Source organism: Delphinapterus leucas, chromosome 8 (genome assembly GCF_059928025.1).
Source record: "Delphinapterus leucas isolate spDelLeu-1000000601 "Yukka" chromosome 8, BTC_Dleu_Yukka2, whole genome shotgun sequence".
Classification (NCBI taxonomy): domain Eukaryota; kingdom Metazoa; phylum Chordata; class Mammalia; order Artiodactyla; family Monodontidae; genus Delphinapterus; species Delphinapterus leucas.
Window position 1 is genome coordinate 85,645,009 of NC_143136.1, and position 19,801 is coordinate 85,664,809.

The 19,801-nt window shown below is 38.2% G+C and overlaps 1 pseudogene; it reads right to left on the reverse strand.

The window, feature by feature from the left end:
• Window positions 1-7,928: 7,928 nt before the first annotated feature.
• LOC149748585 (small ribosomal subunit protein uS12 pseudogene) lies at window positions 7,929-19,800 on the reverse strand (annotated as a pseudogene).
• Between the last annotated feature and the right edge of the window lies 1 nt (window position 19,801).

Below are 19,801 nucleotides of genomic sequence, written 5' to 3' on the forward strand. Positions count from 1 at the left end.
ACTTGGAGTCTTTGCATCTTTCTTCACAAAGTACCACTTAAGCTAGAAAGGATTTCCCATAGTTTCTAGTAAACATAATGTTATTATATTCTTTGTTCCTAGATTATCTTATATCCCAATAATTATAGATGTGAATTACCCAACCCTGCCTAAACAATGTCATTTTTCTCCGGTGATGAGCTGGTTTCAAAACTCCAGAATAATTATGCTTTAATATAATCCATTGTAGTTTTCTCTGGTTCATTTGCTTTTTTCTTTCTTCACCTTTCTGTCCTTCATTTCTTCCTTCTTTTCTTTCCTTTCTTCTTTTGAGTTTTTCAGCATTTGTGAATAATCTGGTCAACCTTCCAGCTAACAGTCTGTGTCTTCAGCCACTAGTCAGCAGCTATATTCTATTCCACAGACTGAGTTATTTAACTGCACAAGTTCTTGTCTCCAATACACACTCTTCTTTTCTCGGCTGAGTTATAAAACATACTTTTTTCATCAACCTCTAAAAAAAAGTAACAAAGACTCCATTCTTACACACATACTCAAGAATCCAGGATAATTTCTCATGTAGCATCCATTTAAACTCTCAGTATTTCCATATTACAATCTAACTGCCTATGGCACATCCTGAATTCTGATAAAAACTTCTCCAATTCTATCTGTAAAATTCATCTCTCTTGATGTCTGACTGACAAACTACTTAAAGTACACTCAAACTGAAACAAGTGGGTAATAAAACCACTGAGATAACCATTCTCTGCTTGGATTCTTAATTTCTACATACTTCTTTATTCATATCTAGTAGAGCCTCCATGGATTACACATTTGAATTAAATAAAATTTTGACCTATGTCTTTCTGCCTCCTACATTTTTTCTCTGCTCAGCTACTAATAGGTATTTTCCATTAGCATTCAAGTTAACTTAGTGGCAAAATCCATGATCTCAAATACAAAACTGTTCAGCTCTAACTGAAAGTAAAGGACATCTCCTAATTTTGTACCCCACATTTACACCTCAAAATCGTTGTAAGAAAACCACTCTTACCTTTCCTGTTTGTTTGTTTTTAATCTCCAGCCTCAACAAAACAACCTATGTTAAAATTGAGGACATTTATTTTAATTCATCGAAATTGGTCTTTGCCACTGCATTGTTTGCCTTTTTGCCACTGAAAAATTGGGACTTAGAGAGTAATGAGTGAGAGAGGGCTCTGGAAGGAAAAGACATTATTTGATATAATAACATCATAATAATAGAGCTCTTTCCCCACACGCTTCAAAACTGGCTCAGAATTTAGGAAATGGAATGCAATTACTTTTTTAAGTGGGAATTTAAGTAGGAAGTTAAACAGTTTAACTACTTTATTTTTAAGTAGTAAGCTCCCACAGGGTGGATTTTGCTCTTTTTATTTACTGCTGAATCCCCATGTCTAGAACAGGTGCCTGCCACATGGTAGGGGTTAGCTCAATAGAAGTTAAATGAATGAGCTACTTTACCAAAAAAATGGTGAAACTTGTTTACTAGCTGTCAAAAGTAGGTTCCTTCATGCATAAAATAGCATCAACTGTGTAATTTGCCCCTACTTCCTCCTTTTGCAGAAAGCCAACAAAAGAACTGTAACTTTTTACCTAAGGATCAAAGGTGTCAACCTATTGGCTCATGCTCCTTTAAAGTCCTGGATAATAGTCTTTGGTTATTTTTAGATAATTTCTTTTGTTTCAAGCTTGAAAAGAAGTATTAACAAAGATCAAAAAATAAATCACTGATTCAGAGCAGGAAAATGCATATTAAGAAGTTCAAATTACAGTATGTGGAAGCTGTGAGCTAACCTTCCCAGAATACAAGTCAGATCTAGCTTTAGATACTAAAGTACTATATTGGTCTCACTTGGGACCCATCAACATAAAAGGAATGAAGAGAACTTGAAGAGTTTAAAGTCTGAAAAGGAAAGAAGAAAACAATTTAACAATTATAGAGTGACCCATACATTCTCAATACCTAAAACTATAAGCCAAGAGGTAGAAAAATACAAACTAAATTGTAATAATGGTTAACTCTAGGTTGGTGGGATTTTGAGTGAGTTTACTCTGACCCATAATTTTCCAAACATTCTACAATAAGTATGTAAGACTAGTAGAATCAGAAAGAAAATAATACACATACTTCTTAAACCAAGAAAAAAACCAAGGGTAAAATCATGTGATACATGAAGAAAAATTAAAGGATTAAGATTATAGTTGGCCCTCCATATCCGTGGGTTCTGCATCCATGGATTAGGAGGGCCTACTCTATGCTTTGTACTGAGTGTTTCGTATAAGGAACAAGAGCATCCTTGGAGTTTTGTTTTTTGTTTTTTTTTGGGGGGGGAGGGTGTCCTAGAACCAATCCCTTGCAGAACCCAAGGGACAACTGTATATAGCCAACTAAGAGAAAGCACATTGGTGATTTTAACAGTCTTCACTGTTTAAAGCAGCCATTAACCTAAACCTACTGCAAAGCATATAGAATGGACTTATTTCTTGTTAAAATAATTATATATATATACACACACATATGTGTATGCATAAATACACACACATACACAACATATACACACACACATACATACTGACAGGGAGTAAGATTCTTAGAGAAAGGGCAAAGGCACATAAACTATGTGAAAAAAGAAAAAGCATCTATATAATTAGGATATCATTTAAGGCAGCAACTCTTATACAGTGATGAGATGTGAAGATGGAGAACATGAACAAAGGTAAAGGAGTATGCCTTCCCAAGGGGACACTGAAGAATGTCAGAAAAAGGAGACATGTTTAAAGTAAAGGTTGAAATAGAATGCCCATTGTGCTGCAATCAAGGCATACCCTTGGAAGTGTCCAATGTGTGAACATACATTCTGGAGTAGAAAAATGTTTGAGAATTCCTAACCTACCATCTGCAAGGTGAAGGATTCTGGAGAGCCCAAGACAACATGGGAACGGGAAGTTTCACTTGCAGGGTCATTAGAAATGAAAGGTCTTGTCAAAAAGAAAGGACCCAAAATTAAGCTCAGTTTGTCTCACAAAGCTGACTGGAAGCTTTCCTGATATCTGTATATCTTGATCCGAAATTATCTGGTAGAATACAACCCAAAACCTAGTAACTTCCTTGACCCATTCTGTGGTCACGGAGTTGTATTATTCTTAACAAAGCTGTCATTTGTAACCAGTTTCTTTCCAGTTGTCACAGAGATAGTAAATAAGAAATGAACAGTATTCACATAACAGAAGGTAGCCTCTCTCAAGTGTCATAATTGTACCATAAAGAGAGATATCAAGAAAATATGCTCTCAAAGGAATTGCTCTACTGGCAGAAATATCAGGAATGTTATCAAATGCCATCGTTAATTGGAGAGACACTTGGAGGATACGGGGTTTTCCAGGCTCTTGAAATCACATTGTATAGGTATCTATTTCCCTTTGACCTCACAACAATGACAATCACCAGGTATATCTAGGATTAAAATGGTTTGGGGCAATTCAAACTTTCACACCAGATCTGGACAAAGCAGATAGAAAACACAATCCAACCTAAACCATCCATTCAGGATAGGAGCCCCTTCTAGGCTCTCCAATTCCTCAGGCACTGCTACAACTGAAAACACAGTCAAAGGAAGCATTCTACAAGAAATTCAACTGGCTTCATTCTTCAAAGAGGAGTAGTGAGGATTTACCCAGCACCTACTATGTGTTGGCAACTGTACTGAACATTTTACATCCACTATTTCTTTGGGTTCCTGAGACTGTCCAGTTCTTGCTACTCTCTCTAAAGTTAAATTTGGGGAAATTCTAAGGTCCCTGGAAGGCCCCCATCAGTAGTAGCCAAAGAGGTGTTTAGAATAAGTCCAAGACTAACCTAGTCCCAGTCACTCAAAGAAGGCTACATAGTATAACTGGATGGAGAGGAGTGGAAAATTGTTGTATTATGGAAGACCTGATGCCACTACCTTGCATCAGAGCAAATTCTGAAGGAGTTCCAAACCTGAATTATTCTCCTTAGGGTTATTAACTCACCCTATTTGGCTCTTATATACCTCACTCACTCATTCTCTCTTTCTCTCTCTCAGTTTCTATGCCCTCATGAGACAAAAAGGGTGCACAGAGTTGGTGAGAGGTGACAAAGATCAAAGGGCAGCATCACCCTGCTTGTTCCAAGGTGTCAGCCCTGGGACTCTACTGTTACTCTCACTTCCACCCACAACCCTTTTATTTTCTGATGTATATTGAACACTGACCAGAAAGCTTTCTCCATTCCCATGCCCTACTCTCTATCTCATCTCCCTTTCCACATCCTATTCCCTCTACCTACACGTACACACACACACACACACACATTCTTACACACCTCCTTTTTGCTTTAAAGGGCTCTGAGTACTCATCAGAGAGAAAAGGAAACATTCAGACCTCACATGTACCCCAAGTCAAATTCTGACTTGGTTTGGGGGTGGTTTCAATTTATTAGTTTTGTTAGTTTCACAGTCACTAGTCAATGCCATACAAGAATCAATTTCGAATACCCTTCCTTGAAACGGAGTTTTGACGGTCCTAGTTTAGGGCAGAGGCTAAAACTAGATAGCATGTTTTTACATCACTTTTGTGAATACAGCATGTTGACAAAAGATTATTAAATAACTCTTGTTGCCAATTTCCCTTTGTTATCCACATCTCAGAAACCTGCACAACTCAGCTGCATGTAAAACGATGCAGAAGCATTTTGGTGCCAGCAGCGATGCACCCGTCAGGCAGAGGGCCACATGGGCACTGGAGAGGTCCCTCTTTAAAAGTCAGCATTCCCTCCCAAATGTGTCCTTCCTATTCTCTAATGCTATTTAAAGCCACATAGGGCTCTCTTACTTCCATCTGAGTAGTAGGCTCTTCGCTCTGTTCCTCTTCTGGTCTGTACTGAAGAGATGTAAAGGGAAAAGCCTCAAAGGTGGGAAGTTATAAGTTTATGTGCAGCAACAAGGCAGCCATATCCTTCTGCTTTCCCCTGAAAATCAAGCATCATCTTATCGTTTCCTCACCAAGATTAACTCCTGCTTCCTGAAGAGTATTTCTGAGGTAGAAAGCAGAGGTGGTGAAAAAAGGGAGAGCTGAAAAGTCCAATCTGTCAAGCTCCATTTTAGAAGAAAGGAAAACTGAAAAGTGAGCGTATTTAACGTGAGCCATTTCCTGCACTCAGGAGGGAAGAAAGCGCGCAGTAACTGCGTGCTGGAGGAGATCCGCACTGGTGTTATCTCTGACCTGCAGCTTAGCCCCAGTGTCTCAGCTGCCAAAAAGCTCCCATTCAACGTTGTGCTGAGTTCATCAATGCTCCACGTGTCAGGATCCTAACAGGAAAAAGCAGGACAGACAGTCTCTCCATTCAACCGCCTGGGGACCCCATGACAACTAAAATCCCCTCGCAGACCGTCCATATCAACCTTCGGCAGGTCAGAGCACACAACCCCTTCAGAACCGCAGGCTCAGGCCCACACCCTTTCCCCCGTCAACATTGTCACTTTAAACAGAACATCGAGCCTTATCACGAAACCTGAAGTAAGTATGACAATTAAGATGGATTGCAAAGCCTGCTTGTGCTTCACAATTAACAATCGCTTGGCAGCGGGTTCCACACAACTGTTGGGAGGTATGGCAAGAACTTTATCCCTGCTTAGTGCTGCATTAGCATATTTAGTAGCCTGCAAGACATAATTCCTAAGACATGAACATATTTTTGTCTTTTTAAAAAATCTGCAATTAAGCTATAATATGTAGAAACTCTGCACCCGGCAATCAACGTGCAAACACCAAGATGGAGCTGGGGGAGAGGAGGGCAAGCGAGAGAAATGTTCCCCCAGTGCTGATAACACCCTGAACCAGTAACTGCTTCCAGTGTCATGGGTTAGCTAGAAAACCGTGGCTCCTTCCTGTCTGTGACAAATTTGGGGGTGGGGGGGAGGACTGGGGCTGCCCTGCTGATGGCATCAGGTGATTGCTTTGTTAGAGCACAGCTATGTGCTTTAAACCCACAGATGAAAAAAAAAATCAGACCCGAGCTGACCCTAGTGTTTCCTTAGCAAACTATGCTTTTTTTCACAGAAAGCACTTTCTGATTCTCAATCTGAGTAATAAGCGATGCTGATAAAAATCACTTTTATTTGACAAGTGTGAGGGCTCTTCCTCAAGTTGTCCGTGATTTTCCCTTACTTGCTGGCCCATCTACCACACTGATGAAAAAGGATCAGGGAGCACTGTGCCCGGACCAACCTTACCAAAAACACAAGCTGGGTACTGTCCTAACCTTCTCTAGTGCTTTCACTGTACACGCTTGGCCCTAGAGTCCAAGCAAGCTCCGGGTGGGGGCTGAGGAGAAAAAGAAACACAGCGAGATCTTTCTGAGACAGCAGGACTTTGTCTTTCTTGATATCTGGGTTGCAAGAAGGCAGGATATCCTGCCAAATATATTACAGCCGTGAGACCCACCTTGTGACTTAAGACACTGAAGAAGCTGAGGAGCACAGAAAACACAGGTGTGTGTTTCTGGGAAAGAAACCTCACCCATTTACTCTTTTGTAAAAGACAGCATACACACACACACACACACACACACACATACACAGGCACATGCACAGACACACGCATGCCCCCACTTTAGGTGAGCAGCTCTCCAGTGGCATAAAAGCAAGCATATGAAAGTCACAAATGCGATTTAGCACACAAAGTCTTTCTTTACAAAACCAGAAGAGTAGCAGATTAAAGCACCTGGCAGTCTTGGCAAGCCAAAAGAAAATCTAAGCTGTGACAAAACAAAACAGGTGTACAGGTATAAAACTTTTGATTTCCAATAATGCCCCTCTCTTCACTGGAATGCTCTGACAGGTGCAGAAGTTCAAGTTACAGTGGGGAAGTGGCAAATAAATACACAGTATTAGCGTCTGACGTGCTTGCTGAGCACCGGGGATGTTAATAACTGGCAAGGTACACTAATCTCTGATTGCAACATTTGGTTTACCTTAATCTGGAGGGACAGCTGTATTAAAGAGGGAATTATACTAATCAGTTCAAGGCCCTTGCATATAAAACTTCCCATTAGGCTTAAAGTACACCAGCTTATGCTCATTCTCTAGGAGCCTTACATCTGGTTCTGAATAAGGCTGCCTCTCATTTGCAAGGTACAAACTGAAAACAAGGGGGAGGGGGGCTGACAGTTGCTGGAGGATGGGTGATAGAAGAGTAAGCTACTAAGTCTTTGAAATTTTTAACAGCACAAAACTAGCTTCTAGGCATCTTAATACTAAAAGGGAAAAAAAAAGCATGTGTTATCAACCCTAGGCCATTTTTTCCTGTTACCGGAGGTGACCAACATAAAATAAAATTGATGATGTCAGTCAAAAACAGCTAAGCACAAAGCTTGGCTTTGTTATCTTAAGTCAGAAGGTATGATAGGCCATGCCATATGGCTCTAATCCGCCTCTATCTCCCATCACCTAACAGGAAACCTTCATGTAGCATGACCTTATTTGGCTGGTTCCAGGTTAGGGCTGCCCAAAGGGGATTTTTCTGTTTCTACTATATCCAAGGTTTATGTTGATTTTTTTCTGAGCCCTGCAAACTATAAATCCGACTGATTACTCTGCACTCTTTTGCTTGACTGAGCCTTTACAATCAGACATCCCCGTTAACAATAAGCTCCTAATGAATCAAACATCTATGGCATTAGTTTCACCTAGCTGCCTCTTTCCCATGCACTGTGCTGCTTTGTCAGACCTGGTTTGATGAGAAAAGCTAGTGACACTTGCTGCACCTATTGATAAACAATTCAGTAATGAGGAGCATAACAAAATTACCTAAAACAACCTGATTAAAAATGACAGGCAAGGCTTACTCCATTGCTCTATAGCGAAGGTAACTCTGGTCCTGCACTGGGAAAATAACGAGGTAAAATAAAATTTCCTTCTTTATCAAGGAGTTCACTTCTGAATGTGTGTTTATGAAGAGATTAAATTTTTCCAGTGAAGTTTTAAATTCTTTCAGATTATGTGATTATCAATAACATTAGGGGCTCATAGAATTCAGGATGCTTGTCCTTCAACTTTCTGAGATGAACTCCCTGCTTGTTCTGCTTAAAGTTTCTGAATAATCAAACTAATATTGAGATCTTCACTTACTTTCTTAAATGTGAATTTAGTCATTGAGAAACTCATTCGTGCAAGTGCTAATCATTAGGTAAGTATAGTGTGGGCACAAAAAGAGAGATTCTAAGATACAAAAAAAATTTTGGAACAAAGTTGAAAAAAACTTCATGGACAAGATTATCTTCCTAAAAGGAATAACTTAACCTTACCATGGACATTGAAGTTTCTTTCATTGGGGTCACCCAGGGGACCTTTGCAACTTCAAAACAAGCTTATACCCAGGGGAGGCCAGGCGGTCATGAAAGCTTGATTCAAAGACAGAAACGTGTGGGTTTTGCAATTGTGTGGCAGCATGTTGGGAGGGTTTCCATCAGTGCACAGATGCACTTGAAAATCAAATATGGACATGGGGAATGTTTTTTGGAGATGGAAAATGAGTGCTGATGACATGTTTATACTTCGCAGATGGATCCAGTACAGAACCATTTTTTGTAAAGAAACAATATCCACCATTTGCTAATTTTTTTTAAACAGCTACAAAATGGTGGCACAAAAAGTGAATATTCCCATCATACATACTCCACCTGTTCATTGGTCTTACAAATGTCTTCCATCCTGACTGTAATCAATGACTGTTGTAGTCTTATTTTTTCTCAAATGTTATCCAAAAGAATATGAAAAAAGAAACACAATACACAAAGGCATTTGGAAGAGCAAAATGATTTGAAATTAATTTGCTACATATGAAAAAATTAGAAAATGACAAATGCTATTAAGTAACAAATGCCGATTTAATCCTGAAAAAATGCATCTTCTTATTGGCATATTTTCTCCTTAAATGTGATATCAGAGCAATTTTTGAACATTTTCTACTTAGAGTCTAGAATTGTCTCCTTTATTCCTTCTTTTGGTCCCACCTTGGATCCCTTAGGTATTTGAACCTCTGGAAAATGCAAACACTTAGCATAGTATAAACACTAGTTGTTGCCTTATTACTGATACATTATAGTGATAGTTTATAGTTATAAATTATGATAACCTGGAAATGCACAATATGTATAGAAAATGTATTTATAAGAAGATAATCTAAAACATTTAACTACCAAAGAACATTATTAATGGCATTGTAAATCTGTTCAGTAGGAGATATCAGGATAATCAACTCAACTTATTGCCACCATCAATAATATTAACTTGCCATTTCAGGTATGAAATATTGATAAAAGTGACTCACCTCAAAGATGTAGAGACTGTAAAACAATGAAGAAGATATGGATGTGAAATATAAAACCTAATAGTCTGATCATTTAAAATAAATTCTGAACACATTTTCAGACTTGAATGAGTATGTTTTTTTAAGTGTTCCAAAAAACATATAACATACTGAAATTAATTTTTTCTTAGTTTTGGTCAGACAAATTAACTTTTCCTGATTTTTTTACCTTTCTTACCATCTATATTCAGAACCTACTGAATTCCACAGCTAACCTTTAGTCAATCATGTTTTTCTTCTAAGAATTAGTTTGAGGTTAAGAATTAGAAATAGAATATGAATCCCAGAAAACAGTCAAACAGCCTGAGACTGGATAATAAAATCTTGAGAATATATATAAATCGACATGTTCTTTCAACCCTGTTGTTTCTGGCAGTGTACCAAACATAAATCTGCAGTTCTACATTCTGTGATTCTAACACCTTGTTATCCTGGAACTAACAAAAGCCTGTGTACTCTTCTCTAAATAAAGCAAGTTTTCATTTTTATTGCTGGATTTTTGACACATGTGAATAAGGCCAAAACATTTTATAAATTCTTAATTATTTTTTGCCTACCCATCAAAAAAAAGTTTTAGTCAAAGGCTTAATGTATTCTTAGATTTCCACAGAAAATTTTATTTAGTACTCTATCTAAATTAAACTCATTGAACTTTGGAACAGTCAAGAAAAATGAAAGTATATCCTCCCAATTTTAGCACTTATTACATAGTTATGTTCTAATCATCATTCAACAAATGCATAGACCATAAAGATCTATGGAAAAAATTAAAATCATTTGTTTCAATTTCTTTATTTAAAATATTAGGGAAAGGAGGTCCGAGAGGCATTATCACTATTCAAGTTCGCATAACTAGAGTATTCCTGGAAATCATGTTTTCTGAGGCTTGCTTTATTCTACCAAACCATTCTGTTTGCAAATTTTGTAATATTTAATTATAGTGGACTAATTTTATGTTATTAGTCATTTATTCACTAAGTACTATATTAAGTAGCATATTATACAATAATACAGTGTTTAGAGAACATCACGCTTAGAGAATAAGTGAATAATAAAATAAAATTAATAAAACAGATTCTTCCAATGCCTAAATTGTTGCCTGCATATAAATTCAACACCTGTTTAAGATCACTAGACTATTAGTCAATAAGTTAATTATGTGATAATACAATCAGGTCCCCACTGCCAAGCAGAAGTTATGGAAGGGTGCTACTTAACCAAAGAACAGCTTAAATATAGGGACCTTGTATGTTACTCTGGTCCCTGCCTGTCTCTTTAGCAGAGAGATCCAGGGACAGAACACTCACTGTAATCCTGATCATGCCACTTAACATTCATATACGGAAGAACCAGAGAGCTTTTCTACATCAAAGTCAATATTGATACGCAAGGTAGTCCAAAGGGCAACCTTTTAAAGCTTGAAGTTTATTATCCACTATTATCTTCCGGATATGCTTCCAAATGGGGAGAACAGTGAATATTCCCAAGTTAAGTCATCCTTACTTCACAGAGCTGAAGCAGTTTTCCTGAGCCCCAGGTTTAAATGTGAGAAAGCATGGCTATCTCACAAGCATGTTGGACTAATTCCCAAAGGGATCATGGGTATCTGAATAGTAGCTGGTGGGAATCCATGGCTTGTCACCTCTATCCCTAATTTCTGGCAGTAGTCACAACTCTGCCAACAATTACAGGTGATATATGTGTAAGAAGACAATATGTTTCTCTCTGCTATGAAAGGGTATGCATTCATCAGACTGTCTTTAGTACAAAGAAGGGAATTCTTCCACCAATGAAAGTTAAAAGTCACAGATGTCTGCCTAATGATGATACTGAATACTTCTTAGTTCACATGTACATCTTTACAACTTAAGATATTTATCCAACACCTCCAAGCTGGCTGAGTGTTGTTAACCAAAGAACAGCTTAAATATAGGGACACTGAGTATCAGATATGGCTTTAGGCATTTTGAAGTAAGATGCCCTGGACTTTCCTAAATTTGTTCTAAGAAATGTTCTGGATGGAGTCTGTTCCCACTGTTAGCATTAGTTATGTAAAGGTGTATGTGAGTCTAATTTTTCTAACTGGGTCAGTTGGCTAGTTTATGTTTATCCATATATTAGCTGTAGTGATTCATATATCCTAATCCTAATTAGGATTCAGACATAGTAATTGGTATATAACTAAATATGTAATAATCATGTTCTTTTCTGTTATATACATTATAATTATCCATTAAAATTCAGCCAATCAGAGAAATTCCCTGGCGGTCCAGAGGTTAGTACTCTGCGCTTTCACTGCTGAGGGCCCGGGTTCAATCCCTAGTTGGGGAACTAGGATCCCACAAGCTGGGGGGCATGGCAGAAAAAAAAAAATTCAGTCAATCAAAGTAACATAACCTGTAGGCAAGGAGAAGTTTGGTTCTCATGTAAAAAGAACTTTAAAAATATCTTTTGGGTAGAATTTTAGACATTTATACTCATGTTGAAGTTCCTTTAGTTTGTATTGAATTTGTCTTACAGTATTCCCATCCAGCATATTGAATGGCAGAATATTAGACTTCTTTTTACAGTCTTGAAATCCAATAGACAAAACTTACTTTTGCTTATTACCTAGCTCCCACTGCTGACCAAGGAAAGATCGAGTTACATCTGATGTTGTTATTTTTCATTGGTGTAGCTAATTCTGCCAGTGGTGATAACACTAGGACTGCAGTAGTTTCTACTTCCACTCTTCAGGGGCTACCAGTTTTTATAGTTACCTTAAGAAACCAACAGTAACCAGCAAAGCACAATCTCATCTTTTGCATATGCTCAGCTTTCTCATTCTATGAAACTAACAACGTCATGAAGGTTTTAGAAACTGTCATATAGTTGGACCCCTAACTGCATGGAAATTGGAAAAGAATTTGGAGTTCTATCAATAAAAAGTCAGGGAAAATTTGCATGGGTAAGCTCCCACCTCCACATCAAAGGACACAACAGGATTAATATGTGGGGTTTACAGAACTGATCCCAAAATGTAGTCAGCTCCTAAGGAGTTCAAAATTCTAATATTTATAAAATACATTATTTTGTCAAATAGGTAGTCAGACACAGAAGACCTGCCATGGGTCCTCATTCCCCTCCAGCTAAGTTGTACAAAAGGGTTACTAACTCTCCCACCCTTATCCAAGTGGAGAATAGATGTTGTGTGGCTTTTCTGTGGCCTCTCCTGTCTCCACAGAAAGTCATGTTTACTACATATGACCTTTGCACTCTAACACTCCCAGACCTCTAATTATGTGCCTATTGTAACATCAGATGGAATCTTTTCACTTCCTTTTGCCTCCAAGAGTTTTAAATTAACTGGAGTCACTATATTTCATTGAGAACCATGTTATAACACTGTTCTAAACAATTTGTCTTAAATTATATACTACTAGAATTTTACTTTTTTTCAAGCAACAAATCATCTTAAAAGATACTAAAGTCAATTGTTTAATAAAGTGGATCACTAAGAATTTGAGTTCATTGAAGTCAATTTAAACTATATTCTACAATATTCCAATTAATTCATTTAATGCATATTTACCAAGTCCTAACATGTGCAAAGCACTGTAAATCAAAATAGACATACATTTATGGAGCCTCAGGTCTCACAGTGGAACCAGTACTTCAAAATTTTTGTTCAATTATATGTTGATATATGAAGCTTTGGGGGGTTTTTTTGGCATATGAAAATTTATTACTACCATGTTTTCACCATCAAAACTTAGTCTTTCCTTTCTGCCTTCACAGAGGGCCAAAAGAGAGAAATTGGCAACTTTGACAATGCGAACTCCATGTCGCCAAGAAGAGCATGACCTTCGCAACCAAATCCAGCAACCAGAAATCACTTTCCTCAATAAAATTTAAGCAACCATCATTGGGTAAAAAGATGATTTTATTTTCTTGCTGTTCTTAATCAGCTGGACCCTGAAACACTTTCTGATGGCAGCATTTGGCTGTTTGGTTTCAACTCCTACTTTTTCCAGGACAATTTCCTTTGCATGAAAAGCACCTCCGAAAGGGTTGGCCTTCAGGGTTATGCCCAAATGGGCTTTCTTGTACTGTTTATCATGACACTTCTGATCTCATCCGTGGCCCCAGAGCTTCCTGGCAGTATAAAAACCATGACACTTGCTCATCCTGCTAGCACAAAAAGCCTGAAAAGAGCAGAAGCTTTTAAAAAGATTTTGCCTTATTTGATATAAACCAACTCTGTCATCTCTACTTCCTAACCAATTATCTCTTTAGCCACTCATATTGGTATATGATAAAGAAATTTTAACTTCTAAGAGCCTTATATGGTGAGCTCTATAGTGTAATGGTTAAAATAATGGGCTTTGAAGATGGCAGCGTAGGAAGATCCTGAACTCACCTCTTCCCATGGACATGACGAATCTACAATAACATATGGAAAAATACCCTCTGAAAAGACTTGAAAACTAGCTAAACACTTCCTTCACAACAAACAGTAAAAGGGCCACATGGAGATGGGTAGGAGAGGCAGAGACGAAGTCTCGCCAAAAACCCCATGCCCAGCTTGGCGACCCACAGTCAGGAGGGATCTCACAAATCTGGAGCTTCTCTCTGAGGAGCAAGGGGTTCCTGCCCCACCCCAGGTACCCCAACCACTGGGATCTGCAACGGAGAGATGAGCCCCCAAAATGCCTGGATTTGAAAACCAAAGCTGTAGGAAACGGAGATGTTTCTCCTAAAGGGCTTGCCCTGGGGACCAGCACAAAAGCAACAGTTTGAAAAGCGCCTAGACTATACGTGAAGGAGATTCATTGGATAAACCTAAAGTACCTTCTAGGAGAGCAGGGCCCTGTTGGGACTCTCTCTCTGGGGATGGAGGAGCTGGCAGGTACCATTTTTGTGTTCTTCCTCTACCTTGAGTAGCGCCAGCAGACACATCCTGACCCTGTGCTCTCTAGCAGCCCTGCAAAAGCTAGCAGGTATGCCCTGGTCCTATGATCCCCCACTAGCTTGCTAAAGCTGGCAGGCACACACAGTTCACACAAGAGATGCTCCTTGATCATCTAGCTTTGGTGGCCAGGGGGGATTGCATTCCTGGGTCCCACTGGACTCTCTGTAACAATCAGAGAAGACAGTTCTTGGCAGGCGACCACCCCCAGGGCACTGCACAGACAGCAGACTGAAACACACCCCCATCCCTTCTGTGAAAAGGGCTTATTTACTTGTCCTGGAGCTTCAGCCTGAGGCGCAGGCTTCAGATTTGCCATGTATCTAGAGGCCACAGAGGTGCACTCAGGAAATGTAGGCTGGGGAACACCATCTTTGTACTTTCCCTCAGCCTCACTACAGCTTGCTGGTACCTCCCAGAAAAAAGCTTATATGCTCATCTGAAGCCCTAATTTTTGCAAGTGTTGCCCAGGGAACACCTGATCACATGGACTAGAGGCCAGCAGGATTTACAATTGTGGTCCCACAGGAGTGCATATATTAGCATACTTTAAGTACTGCTGCCTGGCAGGCTGGCTTCCAATCAGCCTGAAACTAGGTGCTGACTGGGATTCCTCTTTTTGGAACACTGACAGGTCTTGGCACACCTTCAACAACTGGGACCTATCAAAAACAAATCAGGCTACTCAGACAATCACAAAGGTTCAAAAGACAACCAAGAGCTAGGGCAAGGTTGAAAGATAAGTTTCATCTCCACAAGGCCACTCCTTCAAGACTGGGAGAGATGCCTGTTTTAACTAATACATAGAAACAAACCAGAGTCAACCAAAATGAGGAAACAGAGGAATATTTTCCAAATGAAAGAACAAGATAAAACCTAAGGAAAAAACCTTAATGAAATGGAGATAAGTAATTTACATATTAAAGAGTATACAGTAATGGTCATAAAAAGGCTCATGAAACTTGGGAGAAGAATGGATGAACACAGTAAGAGCTTCAGCAAAGATACAGAAAGTACCAAATAGAAGTCACAGAGCTGAAGAGTATAATAACTAACCTGAAAAATACACTGGAGAGGTCCAACAGCAGACTAGATGAAGCAACAGAAAGAATCAGTGACCCAGAACACAAGGCAGTGGAACTCACCCAACAGAGCAACAAAAAGAAAAAAAGAATTTTACAAAGTGAAGATATCTTAAGAGACCTATGGGACAAAATCAAGTGAAATAACATTTGTGTTATAGGAGTTCCAGAAGGAGAAGTGAGGAAAAGGGGCAGAAAACTGTGAAGAAATAATGACTGAAAACATCCCTAACCTAGGTAGGAAAACTGACATCCAGATCCAGGAATCCAAGAAAATTCTAAAAATAGATGAACCTAAAAAGATCCATGCCGGGGGCTTCCCTGGTGGCGCAGTGGTTGAGAGTCCGCCTCAGGGGACACGAGTTCGTGCCCCGGTCCGGGAAGATCCCACATGCCGCGGAGCGGCTGGGCCCGTGAGCCATGGCCGCTGGGCCTGCGCGTCCGGAGCCTGTGCTCCGCAACGGGAGAGGCCACAACAGTGAGAGGCCCGCGTACCGCAAAAAAAAAAAAAAAGATCCATACCAAGACACATTACAATTAAAATGTCAAAAGTTAAATATAAGAAGAGAAACTTAAAAGCAACAAGAGAAAAAGAATGTTACATATAAGGGAATCACCATAAGACTATCACAAGATTTTTCAGCAGAAACTCTGCAGGCCAAAAGGGAGTGACATGATATATTCAAAATACTGAAAGGGAATAAACTCCAACCAGGAGCACTCTATATGTCAAGGTTATCGTGCAGAATTGAAGAAGAGATAAAGAGTTTTCCAGACAAGCAAAAGCTAAAGGAGTTCATCACCACTAAACTGCCCTTATACGAAATGCTAAAGGGACTTCTTTAAGCTGAAAATAGAGGGCATTAATTATTAATAAGAAAACATATGAAAGTGTAAATCTCACTAGCAAAGGTAAACATATCATAAAGGTAGTAGATTAAGCATTTACAAAGCTAGTATGAAGGTTAAAAACAAAAGGATTAAAAATAACTATAACTAAAATAATCAGTTAAGGGATACACAAAATAAAAAGATGTAAAATGTAACATCAAAAACATAAAACGTGGAGGGGGTTGGTAAAAGTGTAGAGTTTTAGAATTCGTTCAAACTTAAGTTGCTACCAACTTAAAAGGGACTGTTATATATATAAGCAGTTATACGTGAACCTCATGGTAACCACAAAGCAGAAAACTAAAATAGATACACAATAGATATTAAGAAAAATATCTAAGCATAACACTAAAGAAAGTCATCAAACCACAAAGGAAAATAGCAAGAGAAGAAGAAAGGAATAGAGAGGAAATACAAAACAGCCAGAACACAATTAACAAAATGGCAATAAGTACATACCTATCAATAATCACTTTAAATGCAAATGGACTAAATTCTCTATTCAAAAGACATAGAGTGGCTGAATGGATTATTTTTAAAAAGACCCATCTATATGCTGCCCACAAGAGACTCATTTCAGATATAAGAACACAGACTGAAAATGAAGAAATAGACAAAGATTTTCCATGCAAATGGAAACCAAAAGAAAGCTGCAGTAGCTATACTTAGATAAAATAGATCTTAAAACAAAGTCTGTAATAAATGACAAAGAAGGGCATTATATAATGATAAAAGGTTCAATTCAACAAGAGGATATAACAATTGTAAATATGTATTCACCCAACATAGGAGCACCTAAATATATAAAGCAAATATTAAGAGACCTAAAGGGAGAAATTGACAGGAATACAATAATAGCAGAGGACTTTAATATCCTACTTAAATCAATGAATTGATCATGCAAATAAAAAATCAATAAGGAAATATCAGCCTTAAACAATACATTAGACCAGACAGGCCTGGTTATACACAGAAATAGATATATGCAGAACATTCCATCCAAAAGCAGCAGAATACAAATTCTTCTCAAATGCACATGGAACATTCTCCAGGGTAGATCATTCTCCAGGCCACAAGACAGGTCTCAATAAGTTCAAGAAGATTAAAACACATCAAGCATCTTTTCTGACCACAATGATATAAAACTAGAAATCAATTACAAGAAGAAAACTGGAAAAAAAAAATCACAAATATGTGGAGATTAAACAACAGGCTACCATAAAAACAATGGGTCAATGAAGAAATTGAGAACTTTTTTTAAAATACTTGAGACAAATGGAAATGGAAATACAACTTACCAAATTCTATGGGATGCAGCAAAAGCAGTTCAAAGAAGAAAGTTCATAGCAATACAGGCCTACCTCAAGACACACACAAAAAAAATCTCAAATAAACAATCTAATTTTCCACCTAAAGGAACTAGAAATAAAAGAATAAACAAAGCACAAATTTAGCAGAAGGAAGGAAAAACAAAGCTCAGAGCTGAAATAAATGAGATCGAGACTAAAAAGACAATAGAAATGATCTTTGAAAAGGTAAACAAAATTGGCAAAACTCTAGCTAAACTCACCAAGAAAAAAGAGAGAGGGCTCAAATAAATAAAATCAGAAAAGAAAGAGGAGAAATTACAACTGATATCACAGAAATACAAAGGGCCACAAGAGACTACTATGAACAATTACACACCAACAAACTGGACAACCTAGAAAAAAAGGAATAAATTCCTAGAATATTCCAAAACTGAATGAGGAAGAAATAGTAAATCTGAATAGACCAATTTCTAGTAAGGAGGTTGAATCAGTAATCAAAAACCTCCCAAAAAACAAAAGTCCAGGACCAGATGCCTTCAGTGGTGAATTCTACAAAGCACTTAAAGATTTAATACCTATCCTTCTCAAACTCTTCCAAGAAACTGAAGAGGAGGGAACACTTCCAAACTCATTTTATGAAGCTATCATTACCCTGACATAAAAACCAGACAAAAACACTACAAAAAAAGGGGAAAAAAAAAGAAAATTAAAGGCCAATATCCCTGATGAACATAGATGCAGAAATCCTCAACAAAATATTAGCAAACCAAATTCAACAATACACTAAATGGATCATACACCATGATCAAGTGGGATTTATTTCAGGATGCAAGGATGGCTCAATATTAGCAAATCAAAGTGATACACCGTATTAACAAAATGAAGGATAAAAATTATATGACCATCTCAATAGATGCAGAAAAAAGCATTCAGCAATATTCAACATCCATTTATGATAAAAACTCTCAATAAAGTAGGTATAAAGGGAATATAAATATAAAAATAGAATTATGACACAATACAACAATTTCCCCTTCTGGGTATTTATCCAAAGAATGCAAAAACACTAATTGGGAAAGACATAAGCACCCCTATAGTCACTGAATCATTACTTAAAGTAGCAAAGGTGTATTCACTCATTGCAGCTTTATTTACAATAGCCAAGATATGGAAACAACCTAAGAATCCTTCAAAGGATGAATGGATAAAGAAGATGTGGGGTACACACACACACACACACACACACTGGAATACTACTCTGCCATAAAAAAAGAATGAAATCTTGTCATTGCAATAACGTGAATGGAACTTGAGGGCATTATACTAAGTGAAATAAGTCAAACAGAGAAAGACAAATACTGTATGGTCTCACTTTTATGTGGAATATAAAATATAAAGCAAATGAACAAACAAAACAAAACAAAACAAACCCTGAAGATATGGAAAACAGTAGAGACTACCAGGTGGGAGGATTGTTGGAGGCGGGAAAACTGGGTGAAGGAAGTTGGGAGGTACAGACTTCCAGTTGTGAAATGAGTAAGTCATGGAGATGTGGTGTGTACCATGGTGACTACAGTCAATGGTATTGTACTGCATATTGAAAGGTTCCTGAGAGAGTAGATCTTGAAAATTCTCATCATAAAAAAAACGTTTTGTAACTTTATATGGTGACTGATAGTGACTAGATTTTTTATGGTGATCATTTCCCTGAAATGATCTAATGAAATGAAACTAATAGAATGTTGTAAGTAAATTAAACCTCAATTAAAAGAAAAAAGGGGAGCTTCCCTGGTGGCGCAGTGGTTAAGAATCCGCCTGCCAATGCAGGGGACACGGTTTCGAGCCCTGGCCTGGGAAGATCCCACATGCCGCAGAGCAACTAAGCCCGTGCGCCACAACTACTGAGCCTGAGCTCTAGAGCCTGTGAGCCACAACTACTGAGCCCACGTGCCACAACTACTGAAGCCTGTGCACCTAGAGCCCGTGCTCCGCAACAAGAGAAGCCACAGCAATGAGAAGCCTGTGCACTGCAACGAAGAGTAGCCCCCACTCACCACCAACTAGAGAAAGCCCGTGCACAGCAACGAAGACCCAACACAGCCAAAAACAAATAAATAAATAAACTTATTAAAAAAAAAAAAAAGAAAAAAGGGGAG